A 6,223-nucleotide genomic window follows, 5' to 3' on the forward strand; every position below is an offset into this window, starting at 1 on the left:
TGATAACCTGTATAACCCGTGTCAGCCCTCTGATAACCCGTATAACCCGTGTCAGCCCTCTGATAACCCGTATAACCCGTGTCAGCCCTCTGATAACCCGTATAACCCGTGTCAGCCCTCTGATAACCCGTGTCAGCCCTCTGATAACCCGTATCAGCCCTCTGATAACCCGTATAACCCGTGTCAGCCCTCTGCCACACAACATGGTTCAGCACTAGTGACTAGGACAGAGAGAGATAGAATGGACTAAAATAACGGACAAGTCATTGTTCTCATCTCAGCTGTTTCTATCTGATTTGTTGTATGTTGTTTCCCATTAGGTTAGTGGCTCTCTCGTCTCTCTTCTCAACTCATCTGAAGTCCTGGTAAGGAGTCTAACCAGGAAAGCAAGAAGAAAAAAAGAGTCACTCACCTGTCCGTCAATCCTCAGGTTAACTATCGAATCACAGTCCAGCGGCAAACAACTCTCTGAAAACTGTCCTGACTCCCTTGGAGTTAGATACTAGAACAGTTGTAATGAGTTTTAAATGGCGTAAAGGTTGTGACTAGTTGATGCTGTCCTGACTGACTGTGTGTACATTCCACATTAGGCTACAGTTAGCAATGTTATGTTGCTTCCTGCTTCGACTACCCTCACCAGAACCTCCCTATACACACCCCACCCTCACAATCCTCAAGCGTGAGTCCCAATAATCTCTCCTCCCTCCTGAAGTCCTCAGTGGTTTCCTACTCTCCCACCCCACATTTAACAGCATTGGATTGGTGTAGACGTGGGTTGGAGGGACTCTCAATATACCACTCATGTCTATTCAAATCCAGAAGGAAAGTGAGCAAGTGAACAACATTTTTGGGATGCACCCTTAGCGTGTCTACTAGTCCCTGACCCCTCCTCCTCCACCACCCCCCCTGACAGCTCCATCCCCCCCCCCACCCATTGATTAGCCCGTAGGCCAGTAGTAGGTGTCAGCCGTTAATTTTGACCCTATCAGCTGAACCTATTGGAGTGGAACCCCCGTGGACCCGTCCCTAGGGTGAGGAGGGGGGGGGGGGGGGGGGGGGGTAATTGTGAGGCTTATGCAGCAGAGACATTAGGGGAAGGATACTGAGGAACATTAGGGAGGGAGTGAAGGAAAGAGAGAGAGGGGAAGGAAGGAGCAAAGGGAGAGAGAGAGAGAGAGAGAGAGAGAGTAATGGACCGGGGTACTGAGAAGGACGAATAGAGGAGAGAGCCCCATCGGCCCTGGTCAAAAGTAGTGCACTATATAGGGAATACGGTGCCATTTGGTACACAGACATTCCCATCCTCTAGCCAGGCCTGCTTAGAGTTCCTTCATCAGTCTGTCGGCACTATGACGACGACACCTCCTTTCATCACACATTTAAAGTGCCTCTATTATCAGCTGAGGAAATAACATGACGGATCAGAGTTGGACGAGCCTTGTCCCCCTACTGACTGGCTGTAGTTCACACTGGCCTGGTTCAACCCCCTACTTAACATGTCTGTCTGTCCCCCCACTGACTGGCTGTAGTTCACACTGGCCTGGTTCAACCCCCTACTTAACATGTCTGTCTGTCCCCCCACTGACTGGCTGTAGTTCACACTGGCCTGGTTCAACCCCCTACTTAACATGTCTGTCTGTCCCCCCACTGACTGGCTGTAGTTCACACTGGCCTGGTTCAACCCCCTACTTAACATGTCTGTCTGTCCCCCACTGACTGGCTGTAGTTCACACTGGCCTGGTTCAACCCCCTACTTAACATGTCTGTCTGTCCCCCCACTGACTGGCTGTAGTTCACACTGGCCTGGTTCAACCCCCTACTTAACATGTCTGTCTGTCCCCCCACTGACTGGCTGTAGTTCACACTGGCCTGGTTCAACCCCCTACTTAACATGTCTGTCTGTCCCCCCACTGACTGGCTGTAGTTCACACTGGCCTGGTTCAACCCCCTACTTAACATGTCTGTCTGTCCCCCCACTGACTGGCTGTAGTTCACACTGGCCTGGTTCAACCCCCTACTTAACATGTCTGTCTGTCCCCCCACTGACTGGCTGTAGTTCACACTGGCCTGGTTCAACCCCCTACTTAACATGTCTGTCTGTCCCCCTACTGACTGGCTGTAGTTCACACTGGCCTGGTTCAACCCCCTACTTAACATGTCTGTCCACTGACTGGCTGTAGTTCACACTGGCCTGGTTCAACCCCCTACTTAACATGTCTGTCTGTCCCCCCACTGACTGGCTGTAGTTCACACTGGCCTGGTTCAACCCCCTACTTAACATGTCTGTCTGTCCCCCCACTGACTGGCTGTAGTTCACACTGGCCTGGTTCAACCCCCTACTTAACATGTCTGTCTGTCCACCCACTGACTGGCTGTAGTTCACACTGGCCTGGTTCAACTCCCTACTTAGCATGTCTGTCCCCCCACTGACTGGCTGTAGTTCACACTGGCCTGGTTCAACCCCCTACTTAACATGTCTGTCTGTCCCCCCACTGACTGGCTGTAGTTCACACTGGCCTGGTTCAACCCCCTACTTAACATGTCTGTCTGTCCCCCCACTGACTGGCTGTAGTTCACACTGGCCTGGTTCAACCCCCTACTTAACATGTCTGTCTGTCCCCCCACTGACTGGCTGTAGTTCACACTGGCCTGGTTCAACCCCCTACTTAACATGTCTGTCTGTCCCCCACTGACTGGCTGTAGTTCACACTGGCCTGGTTCAAACCCCTACTTAACATGTCTGTCTGTCCCCCCACTGACTGGCTGTAGTTCACACTGGCCTGGTTCAACCCCCTACTTAACATGTCTGTCCCCCCACTGACTGGCTGTAGTTCACACTGGCCTGGTTCAACTCATTTCAACCCCCTACTTTGGGGCAAGTACTAATCCAGGGGTCCTGAACTCTGACCCTACGAGGTCCAGAGCCTGCTGCTTTTCTGTTCTACCTGATCATTCATTGCCCACACCTGAGATCCCAGGTTTAAATCAGTCCCTGATTAGAGGGGGACAATGATAACATGGTGGTACTGACTTCCAGGTCCAGAGTTGAGTTTGAGGGCCCTAGACAGACACGCTACATGCCAATACAGCCTTTATGAATGAAGACAGGGACAGAGAGATGTAACACTCTACATGCCAATACAGCCTTTATGAATGAAGACAGGGAAAGAGAGCTGGACACAGAGAGACCGAGAACAACCTACATGTTGATTGACAGCTCATTATTGTTGGTTTCTAATGTCCCTCCGGGGCCACCGTAGGGGAGGAGCTGCCATTCCATTTCCTCCAGACTGATTCAATCTGTCAATCACCACTTCGGTTTTCTTCCTGATAAGCTTCCTGTCGGATTGGGAGTAACTGAATAGCGTTCTTGATTTTCCCCTCAGAATGTCTTGCCATTTATTTCGATTTGGAGCTCTATCTCAATATCTTGGAAGTCTGTCCTCTCCTCCCAGTTATCTGCAACGCTTGGAAAATACTTGACAGGTGAAAAAAGTACGGTGAAATCTCATCATGAGCGCAGGATTTCACCTGGGAAGTTTTGAAATCAGTACCATGAAGGAGGAGAGGAGAGATTTTTCAGACAATTCAGAGAGCCGTAGAATGATTCAGGAGAAATACACAAGCTAACAGGTTTTGGTAAAAGCAAAGAAAGGACAGGTCACCTTGTCATTTTACACAACTAGCTCCTTACAGAAATGTATTCAGCGTACAATCATGTAACATGATGATAAATATCAAAGAGATGTTCAACTTTAATCAATAATTAAAACATACTGTACCAGTCAAAAGTTTGGACACAGCTACTCATTCAAGGGTTTTCAAGAATGCCAAGAGTGTGCAAAGCTGTCATCAAGGCAAAGGGTGGCTACTTTGAAGAATCTCAAATATAAAATATATTTTGATTTGTTCAACACTTTTTTGGTTACTACATGATTCCATGTGTTATTTCATAGTTTTGATGTCTTCACTATTATTCTACAATGTAGAAAATAGTACAAATAAAGAAAAACCCTTGAATGAGTAGGTGTGTCCAAACTTTTGACTGGTACTGTATATACAATCAATACTTTATGTAGCATAACTAAACGCCCAAATACACAATCAATATAATACCCTCCCTCTTACCACCCTGAATAGCAAGGGACCGGGGTACAGGTCTAATTATCGGGTTGTACTTTGTGTGCATGAGTGGGTTTGACAAATGGAAATGGATCGGTCTATTGGAAAAGGACTGCAGTGTACAGTAGAGGTTGGGGGCTAATTAGTCCTGGCCTATCAATACTGCTGGGGTGTGAGAAAGACAGACTTATTGTGAATAGATCTCCTGAAAACAGTGTTTGAAAATCAAATCAATATCTGCATGATCTCACTTGTAACATAAAAAGGAAAGCACTTGAGAAGTGGATCCCCCCTCCCTCCATAAAGCACTTGAAGTGGACCCCCCCTCCCTCCACAAAGCACTTGAGAAGTGGATCCCCCCTCCCTCCATAAAGCACTTGAAGTGGACCCCCCCTCCCTCTACAAAGCACTTGAGAAGTGGACCCCCCCTCCCTCTACAAAGCACTTGAGAAGTGGATCCCCCCTCCCTCCACAAAGCACTTGAGAAGTGGATCCCCCCTCCCTCTACAAAGCACTTGAGAAGTGGACCCCCCCTCCCTCCACAAAGCACTTGAGAAGTGGACCCCCCCCCTCCCTCCACAAAGCACTTGAGAAGTGGACCCCCCCCCCCCCCTCCACAAAGCACTTGAGAAGTGGACCCCCCCCCCTCCCTCCATAAAGCACTTGAGAAGTGGATCCCCCCCTCCCTCCACAAAGCACTTGAGAAGCTGATCCCCCCCTCCCTCCACAAAGCACTTGAGAAGTGGATCCCCCCTCCCTCCACAAAGCACTTGAGAAGTGGATCCCCCCTCCCTCCACAAAGCACTTGAGAAGTGGATCCCCCCCCTCCCTCTACAAAGCACTTGAGAAGTGGACCCCCCCTCTACAAAGCACTTAAGTGGGTCCCCCCCTCCTCCCTCCACAAAGCACTTGAGAAGTGGACCCCCCCCCCCTCCACAAAGCACTTGAGAAGTGGATCCCCCCCCCCTCCACAAAGCACTTGAGAAGTGGACCCCCCCTCCCTCTATAAAGCACTTGACACTTACTGTAAATGAGAGTGGAATACACATTTCCAAACTGTAAAATTCCTAAGTCACTTTGTCCACATCCCAAGGACAGACTGACTGGGTAGAAGTACAACTCTGTAATAAGGCCAGGGTCCCAAATGGCACCCTACTCCCTATATGGTGCAGTAGGGCTCTGGTCAAAAGGTAGTGTACTATACAGGGAACAGGGTGCATTTTTGGAGGCAACCATTTTCTCTTAAAATAGTGAATTAAGTAGAGTGAAGCTGCCTGTAGATGTTGATCTTGGGTCAGTTTAGCATTTCCCCCCACTAATGGTTCAGGGTAATATTGGGAAAGCTGATCCTAGATCTGTACAGATCTTCCCCAATATTAACCTTAACCATTAGTGGAAACGTTTTGACCAGAGCCCTACTGTAGAGAAACGTTTTGACCAGAGAGCCCTACTGCAGAGAAACGTTTTGACCAGAGCCCTACTGCAGAGAAACGTTTTGACCAGAGCCCTACTGCAGAGAAACGTTTTGACCAGAGCCCTACTGCAGAGAAACGTTTTGACCAGAGCCCTACTGTAGAGAAACGTTTTGACCAGAGCCCTACTGCAGAGAAACGTTTTGACCAGAGCCCTACTGCAGAGAAACGTTTTGACCAGAGCCCTACTGCAGAGAAACGTTTTGACCAGAGCCCTACTGCAGAGAAACGTTTTGACCAGAGAGCCCTACTGTAGAGAAACGTTTTGACCAGAGCCCTACTGCAGAGAAACGTTTTGACCAGAGCCCTACTGTAGAGAAACGTTTTGACCAGAGCCCTACTGCAGAGAAACGTTTTGACCAGAGCCCTACTGCAGAGAAACGTTTTGACCAGAGCCCTACTGCAGAGAAACGTTTTGACCAGAGCCCTACTGTAGAGAAACGTTTTGACCAGAGCCCTACTGTAGAGAAACGTTTTGACCAGAGCCCTACTGCAGAGAAACGTTTTGACCAGAGCCCTACTGCAGAGAAACGTTTTGACCAGAGCCCTACTGCAGAGAAACGTTTTGACCAGAGCCCTACTGTAGAGAAACGTTTTGACCAGAGAGCCCTACTGCAGAGAAACGTTTT

This window comes from Salvelinus namaycush, unplaced genomic scaffold (genome assembly GCF_016432855.1).
Source record: "Salvelinus namaycush isolate Seneca unplaced genomic scaffold, SaNama_1.0 Scaffold912, whole genome shotgun sequence".
NCBI classification, from domain to species: domain Eukaryota; kingdom Metazoa; phylum Chordata; class Actinopteri; order Salmoniformes; family Salmonidae; genus Salvelinus; species Salvelinus namaycush.